The sequence below is a fragment of the Diceros bicornis genome, chromosome 6, assembly GCF_020826845.1.
Source record: "Diceros bicornis minor isolate mBicDic1 chromosome 6, mDicBic1.mat.cur, whole genome shotgun sequence".
Lineage (NCBI taxonomy): Eukaryota > Metazoa > Chordata > Mammalia > Perissodactyla > Rhinocerotidae > Diceros > Diceros bicornis.
The window spans coordinates 57,779,162-57,787,943 of NC_080745.1; the positions used below are offsets into that span (position 1 = coordinate 57,779,162).

Sequence of the window (8,782 nt, forward strand, 5' to 3'; positions counted from 1 at the left end):
CCAACTGCCCTGACAAGCGCTGGGGGTGGGCCTTAAAACATCCGTTTAAGCAATGCTAATCACTGATTTTTCTGATTGTAACAGTAAAGCATATTCATTGTAGAAAATTTGGAAAAATATAGCAAAGTAAAAACCACCCGTCATCCCATTACTTAGAAACAGCTTACCATTAACATTTTGGTGTGTTTATTTACAATCTGTTTTCTATGCATATGCATAGGTAATTTGTTTTTGTTCTGACAAAGCCAGATCATATTGTTTAACCTGAATCTTTTCTTTTAATATTACATCCAAAGCATTTCCCCATGTTACTAAATATCTGTTTTTATAAAAGTTTATTTTCAATGACTGCATAGTGTCCCATCGTATAGAATAAAGTATCGCAACTTAGGTTACATTAGCCAAAGTAATACATTTTACTTCGGGGGACAATGTGCATGAACAAGTGTGTGTCACACAAACAAGATGCAGTATTAAGACTCTCCTCTTGAATTTGCACTGCCTGATACTAAAACATATAAGGCTATAATAATTAAAATATGTGCTGTTATTAAAAGAAGAGAGTGAAAATTATTGAAACAGAATAAAAAATGGTATTTCAAATCAATGGGGAAAGAATGAATTATTGGTCCTAATACAAGTGATTAACTTTTAGAGAAAAATTAAAATTAAGTTAAATCGTTACCTCACATCATATTCTAAAATAAATTCCAAGTGGATCTAAAAGTCAAATATTTTCTTAAAATAGAACTAGATGATAAAGGTGAATATTTATATGATCTCAAGATGAGGAAGCATAAAAGCAAAAGAAGTTGTAAATCAGCTTAAGAGGTATGAGTACATTTTTAAAATTTAATGTGATATGTAAAAAATACATAAATACAAAATAGACCAGAAATATGACAAGAGAAAAAGTTCGTTAGAATTAATCATATGAATGAAAGTTAAAACAACTTAATAACAATTTTATCTACCAAATTGGCAATTGTTTTTTAAGAGTAATACTAAAAATGGGTACTCTCATATACTGATGGTGGAAGTGTTAATTGGTGTAACCCCTCTGGAGATTAATTTGTAGATCTGTAAATCATAAAATCATAAAACAGCATTTCCCAGCCCTCCTTTTCAGATACTAAAAGAAATAATAACAAAGATCGTCTACTGTGTGGTGTTATATATCAGAGTCTTAACCTAAATGATAACCATTAATTTTCATAGCAAACTTATGTTGTTTTATCTATAAAGATGCCCATTTTACAGATGAGGAAACTGGGGGTTAAATATTTGCAAGCTGTATGTATTTCATTGTTCTGACACTATTTCCCATGTGTTGTTATTTTTTTCATTTGGCCTAATTAGACCCCCATAGAGATAATAAATTAAAAGCATTAACTCCACTCCACCCCCAAATAAAGTTTCAAGGAAAATTCTCATTCACAGCTCTTCAGCTGCCTTCTGAAATCTTCAGAGCTGCCCACCAAAGAGGGTGTGGAAGGAGTGATACTCTGTACTGTGAGGCCCATTGACTGAAGAGTTACATCATCACATCACCACATGCTTGGGCCCCCAATGTACAGCCAACGGATGCCTGGGGTGGTAGAAGGCTGTTTATGTAGTTGAAATTCCATTGGAACCCTCTAAGGAATGGAGTGGGACCAAGAAATGCAAAACTCTATCAGGTAAGAAGGTTGGAAAATGCCTTCCTGATTCCCCAGGACTCTTACCCTCAAGGTGGTCCATCCTGTTTTATGCATAGGCCCTGACTACTCTATGGTATGTTATAATATTGTATGCCTGCCATTGGATATTTTTTAAAGCATGTATTTGAGCTTCTTGTCTTTTATTGTCAGGATTAAACGTTGTTGTTTGTGTTGTTGTGGTATGAAATAGGTTTTCAGAAGAGTACCCTAGTTCTTAGCTTTGAATCTATAGAAAATAAATTCAATTTTTATGATTCATTTAAGGCTATCATGTAGGAATCATTTAGATTGTATCATTAAGTAGGAGGTTGTGTAAATCCATTGTGTTAGGGGTTCTCAACACTGGCTGTCATTAGAATCACCTGGAGAGTTTAAAAAATACTGCTGCTTGGGTCTCACCTGCAGAGATTCTGATTCAACTGGTCAAGAGTGGACTTAGAGTATTGGTATTTTTTAAAAGATCCCAGGAAATTCTAATGTGAGGCCAGAGTTGAGAGCCGTAGTATTTGATCCCTTGTTCAATCGCCTTTCCAACTGGGCTGCTGGCTCCATGCAGACAGGGACCACATCAGTCTTGATCATGACTATCTTCCCAGCATCCAGCTCAGTGCCAGGGACATTTGTATTAAATGAGTGCAATGATGACCTTGGGAGTTTATTGATTCAAGGCCTGAGTGGCAGCCTGTTTAGACCCACCACTGGCTTTTGGCGGGTAGTGGGGAGAGCTGGAGGCTCTGAGAACCAGTTTGAGCCAAGTTTGGAATTAACTGGAGGAAGCAGGGAAAGATAAGCACATGATGGGTGACCAGGGTATGTGGGAGTTTTAGCAAGGATTGGGGGCAGGCTCAGCTGGCCTTGAGTGTGAGAAGGCTGACTCAGTGTGAAAGACAATTATTTATCCCTTGAAGGAAACTGGGATGTCACTTGTATGAGGAAATGAGATGTGGGGCCAGTTAAAAGCTTGCAACAGAGCCAGGAGTTGGCCAACCCTAGGGAGCTGTTGAGACACCCATGTTCAGAGCCATGCTTCTGCTTTCCTATAATTCCAGGCACGAAGTCGTGCTATAAATCAGAGCTCTGGTGGCTCTGATTTCAGTGTTCAGAGGGGAGACCCAGGGAAGATTGATGAGAATTGGGTAAGGGAGTGGGTAGAGGAAAGAGGGGATAAAAAGCTGGCATGGAATGGTTCCGAAGACTAGGAAGCCAGAGGGGAAGAGATGCTGCTTTGGATTTTCTGTAAGTCACTATTTGAAAGGATGAAGGGAGGCCCAAGGGCTGACTTCTTTAAAAGAGTGTTTTGTTTTGTTTTGTTTTTTTCTGGCCCTGAAGCAAAATCATAATGGCAGTGCTTAGTGTAAAGGAGGGGGAAGCCAAAGTGTAATTTTTATATATTTGTTTTAAAATATTATCTAAAATATTATCTAGTTTTGAATAGGTATTATAATTACATGGTTCAAAATTATTCAAGTACAAAAAGATACTCAATAAAGTCTCTCCTATCCCCATTCCCCAGTCACCCAGTTCTCCCACATTAGATAAATGCTGTTACAGTCATGCATCAATTAATGACGGGGACACGTTCTGAGAAACGCATCATTAGGCAATTTCGTCATTGTGCAAACATCATAGAGTATACTTAACACATAGATGGTACAGCCTACTACACACCTAAGCTATATGCTACTAATCTTAGGGGACCACTGTCGTATATGTGGTCTGTCATTGACCAAAATGGTGTTAGGTGGTGCATGACTATATTTGTTTCTAGTGTACCCTACCAGAGATTTTAATACATATGCAAGCAAAGATGAATATATATGTGTGTATATATACATTTTAACCCCCTTTTTATTTTTATTTTTTAAATTTTTTTCAATTATTTTATTGAGATCATAATGGTTTATAACATTGTGTAATTTCAGGTGTACATTATTATTTATCAATTTCTGTATAGACTGTATCGTGCTCACCACCCGTAGTCTAATTTTTATCCATCACCATACATATGTGTCCCTTTTGATCCCCCTTTTAAATTCGTATTATACACACTGTTCTGCCTCTTCCTATTTTCACTCAATGACGTATCTTGTGGATCTTTCCATATTAGAATATAGAGAGCATCCTGAGCTCCTTTACAAATACATGGCATTCCATTTTGTGGACGTGCCACAGTCTGTTTCACCACTCTCCTATTGATGGACATTGACAGTGTTTCAAACATTTGTCATTACAAAAAAAAGAAAATGCTTCAGTGAACAACTATATGGTCACGTAATGTTTTGAATGTAGCAGTATATCTGTAGGATCAGTTCCCAGAAGTGGAATTGCTGGTCAAAGGGAAAACCAAAGGGCGGTTTAAAAAAGCAAAATGCACATAGTGCAAATCAAAAGATATGAAAGGATATAATGAAAAGTGAAAAGTGAAAAGCAAACCTCCCTCCCACTCCATCCCCTCCTGCTCAGTTCCCTTCGTAGACGCAACCAGCATCATCAGTTTCCTGTGTATTTCCCCAGAGAATCTATGCATAATCAAATATATATATATATATGGGTTTCTTCTTTCTCTTATTTTTTTAACAGAAATAGTAGTACACAAGACACCTTGCTTTTTTTTCTCTGTATATCTCCAAGATACTTCCATGTCAGTGTAGTGTTGCCTCCATCTAAAGGGGGAATTTTCTAATCATTCTCCAGTGTGGTATAGTTGTCATCATTCTGTTTAATTTCTTTTCTCATCCAGCTAGAAAGCAATTTAGCTCAAGTCTGAGATTCTCATAGAATTGGAAAAACTCTTAAGAGTTTACATCTGTTTTTAAGATGTGTATGATTTGGGGTGTTGTTTTATTTGCATTTCCATCTCAGTGAACCATGCTATGAGGGGAAGAAAGATGACTCATGGAGGTGACACCTGAAAGGCAGCCTCACACAACAGTGCTCTGCACTCTTGGACTTGCTAAGTCCTGGGGGACTCCTGGAAGCTGTCACATCAGGCTGCTGCAGTTCTCCTGCCCCGTTCAGCCTTCACTTGTTTTGCAAATTGGTGTTCAGCAGAAGATTTTGTTAGAAATAAGGATTTAGGTCCAATACGCCCCTTGGATTTCAGAAGAGAGTAGTGAGGCCAAGAGAGGTTGAACAACTTGTTCCAGGTCACCCATCTGGTATAAACAGGACCAGAATATGGGCCTCCCAAGCAATGCCCACATCTTTCTCTCCTAGTACCAAGATCCCCATTCACCTTCTTTGGACAGCCTGTGTCCTAAGTTGACAGCACGGCATTTAACCAGCTCCTCCAGATGATGTCTGTGCATGTTATCGTCACACCACCTGAACCCAAAGAACTGCTTCTGGAGTGGACATCCCAGGCGTTCCAGCAGAACTGCTGGGAGGACGTTAGCGGAAGGAGGCAGTAGGTAGACTTTTGTACTCTCCAGCAGCTGACGAGTCTAATTGGTATAAGGCCAAGGAAACACTAGATCCAAGAGCTCGCAAGAAGAACCACAAATCAAAATGAAACACTCCTGGGTCCTGTCTAGGTGAGTTGCATGGTAGTTACCAAATGTGATTCTTACCAGAATCACCTGGGCAATCTGCAGGTTAAAAATAGTCTCCCAAGTGCTGCCCCAGAGGGTCACTTTTGCAAAATGAGAGTGGGGCCCAGAAATCTGTATTTTTCCACAAGCTCCCTAGGTGGTTCAAATAGAACTAATGCTCTGCTCAGATTTGCAGGAAAAACAGTGAGTGGAAAGAGCACTTGAGAGTCAGATATGGGTTCAAGGGGGCAGCTCTTCCTGTCAAGACACTTACTCTCTCTGAGCCTCAGTTTCTCCCAATGTTAAAGAGGGGAAAGAGCACGCGTGCCCTGCCGACCTCACAGGGTGGCTGTGAGGCTCAGATGAGGTAACGTCTGTGAAAATACTTGGCAAATTATAAGCTGCATATAAATGTGAGGAGGCGTTATCTCACTGTGCCCAAGAGGAAAAGATTTGGAAGAGCCGGATTTATTTTCAGGGCTCAGCAACAGCTTCCAGCTACCCTTGGAGAGCCTGCTTCAAAATGCCTGCTTACTCTCCTACGAAACACGCTCTCCTTCCTTGTCCATGGGCTCCGCCTGTGACTCCCTTCATTTTAGGTCAGCGCCCGCTTTTCGGGGCTCCGTGCTGATTGGTTGGTTTCAGAGGCTCAGCCTCCTTATTGCGCCCCGTGCGGGACTAATGAAAAGAATCCTCTTCCTCCAGACCCATTCCTGGCCCTCTTCCTTCCGAGTCCCCCGGATTTGGGAGAACGTTTGTGGCTTGAATGTAGGCACAAGATTGCCCTTGTTAATCCCATGGGGTCACAGTTGCACCCAGTGCTTCGGGGGAGGACCGATGAAATGGAGTAAACCCCTTGCATTTGCCTTCCCGCTTTCCTACAGAGAGATGCAAAGGTTCTAGAGATTAATAAAATAGAGCCAGTGTGGGGTTGGCTCCCTGGGGCTCTCTCTGAGTGGTGTGACATCACGCTGTTTAGTCAGGGCTTCAGTGGGTCTTTTAGAATGTCAGACAATAGCACCCCCCCCCCGACCCTTCCCAAAAAAGGAGTTCATACTCCGTGGTCTCTGATCTAATGAAAATGCAAGTCGCCTCAGCCTGGATTAAAAAAGGTTTTCTTTCCCCTCTCCCTGATAAGGTGCTTGTAGGCTTGGAACTACCATTTGAAACAGGAGAGAAATTGCAAGAGGCTATTTCATGCCAAGGTAGAGTAGAATCGCAAAAAATGCTCAGCCAGCTAAGAGCGTGGTGGGCAAATCCTGCCGCTTTTTGAGGGCAACAGGCATGGAAAGCGGCCCCGGATGGAGACAGCCTGAGCTTCCAGCCGGCACAGATTGCCTCCACTAACATAAAGGAATATTCTTTCATGTATCCTCCTCCTTAGGCTGTTCTTGACCTTTCATGATTAATGTCCTCATAATTTTGACAGGCCTTGTGCTTTTTTAATAAAGAGGGGGAAGCCATTTGGAGATAGAAACAATAGTCCTTTAATTGTTGCCTATGAAGCGACCATTACAGCTCATGACTGAAGATGGGGCAGGTGAACTGAGAGTAGAGTAATTTTTTCCCAGTTGTCAAAATGCGGCATTTTACCTTCTCGTTAGGTGAGGACCTGCCATGGTCAGTTTGTCGACCTAGTTAGTCGACAGTACGTGATCAAGTGCGTTCTTCAGGAAGGCCTGGTTTTCTCACACGTCTAGAGTTTGATTAGCATTTGCTGCAACGTCAATAAACATTTCCTGAAAGCGTACTGGAGTGCAAAGGAGAGGAGGAAGCAAAGAACAAAGACCAGCAACTACTACATGACTGCTGGGCAAATGTTTTCCTTCAGAAAACCGAAAAACATCAGCCTCCCTCCCTCTGCCTTAGTAATTCCCCGGACTTTGCTGTGCATTGGAATTACCTGGGATCTTAAAAAATATGTGTACATATATATGTGTATTATATGTATATATTACACTGATACCAGTCTCTCACCCCTAGACATTCTGATTTAATTGGGGTGTAACCTGGGCCACACAGATTTTTAAAATCTCCCCGGGTGATTCTAATGCCCAGCAAAGTTAGGGAACCACTGGCGTAACTTCTCTTTTTTTCTTCAGGAAGCCTTCCTGATTCACTCTCTCCCATCACCTTCAACACACCCATGACCTGACCCTGTGGTGCATTCCTCCTGTAGTGCCTGGTACTTACCCTTTCATTATACTGGCCGCTCTTCCTCGGGAATACTGGGAGATTCTGGAGGGCAGGACCAGTGTCCCCCTCACCCTTGAATCCCCAGAGCCTGGCACATTGTGGGCTCTCTAAGTACTAGTTGAAGGAATGACTAATTTTCTATTTGGACATTTTCTTTTACTCGTTTCAACCACTCCAATTTACTTTCTCTGGTGATGATAAATGTCATGTTAATGTCAGTTAATCACACTTTCATTTTCATGGTCATTGGATCACATAATAAATATGAAGCATTTACACTATTTTTATGTTTCTATATTTTATGAAATATTTTAGGAAATATTGCCAGCTGAAGCTATCAGATAAAAGACCCAAAAATGTGGTTTGTCACAAGAGAAGTTTACATGATTAGACTTGGTTCAGGACAGTTATTTATGAAAATAGGTAAGTTCATTTCGATTTTCGAGGACTTAAACCCTGTTTTTTTTCCCTAATATTAAAAACAGTTACATTTTATGAGATATGCTTTATAAAAATTAGACAAAGGCAAATCAGTAAAAGTGTCTCCACTTTATTCAGTTCATATGGATTTAATGAGAGAGAGAGCAGGCACGCACAACACACACATTTCTGAAGTTGTACCAGGCTTTATTTCCAAAATTCAGACAAAGAAACAGATCTGCAAACACAACCCCTTGAAACATCACGGAAGGGGTCAGATTACAAGGCTGGGCGACGGGGGCCTTTAGAACCACGGTAATTGTCTTCACGTTCCTGGCCCCACGCTTCTAGTTTCTGTGACGCCCGAAGACTTCTTAATGACCCGCTTTGTAACTCCGCCGGGCTGCGTCAATGGCAGTGAAAGTAACGTGACTGCGGAGCGCGGGGTTGGCCCGGGAGGGGCGCGGGCCTGGCCAGTGGGAATATCGGACGCGGAGCAGCGACATCACCCCACCGGCATCAGGCCATCGCCTCCATTCAGTGGCGGAATGTGGGCGGGCAGAGGCTGTGCGGGCCCCCCGGCCCGCCGTTAACCCTGTGCTCACCCGCGGCGGAGAATCACTCGGGACGCAGAGCATCACCAAGGGCGCGGAGCATCGCCGGCTCACCGAGCATCACACGACGCGCGGAGCATCCTGTGGCGCATCCCCGTGCGCGGTGCTTTGACTTGCCAAGTTCGTTTTACCCCACGCGTACGCGTGGTTCTTTTCGTATTGTCATTAAAAAAAGAAAAAACATCTCCCCATTTAATCACCATGATTACATTCCCCAGAACCACATATTCTCACTAAAATTCAAATAGTTTAGAAAACATTTGAAGGTAAGCGTGGGGCCCGGAAGCCAATGCGATGTAGGTGGCTTCCCTTGCTGGAAATC

General features: G+C 41.9%; 1 long non-coding RNA gene across 1 annotated transcript; it reads left to right on the plus strand.

The window, feature by feature from the left end:
- Window positions 1–758: 758 nt before the first annotated feature.
- On the plus strand, window positions 759–8,340 carry LOC131407252 (uncharacterized). The gene is made up of 4 exons (XR_009220470.1): window positions 759–831; window positions 1,441–1,679; window positions 7,742–7,849; window positions 8,198–8,340. It is a non-coding gene; the product is annotated as an uncharacterized LOC131407252 (long non-coding RNA).
- The last annotated feature ends 442 nt before the right edge of the window (window positions 8,341–8,782 follow it).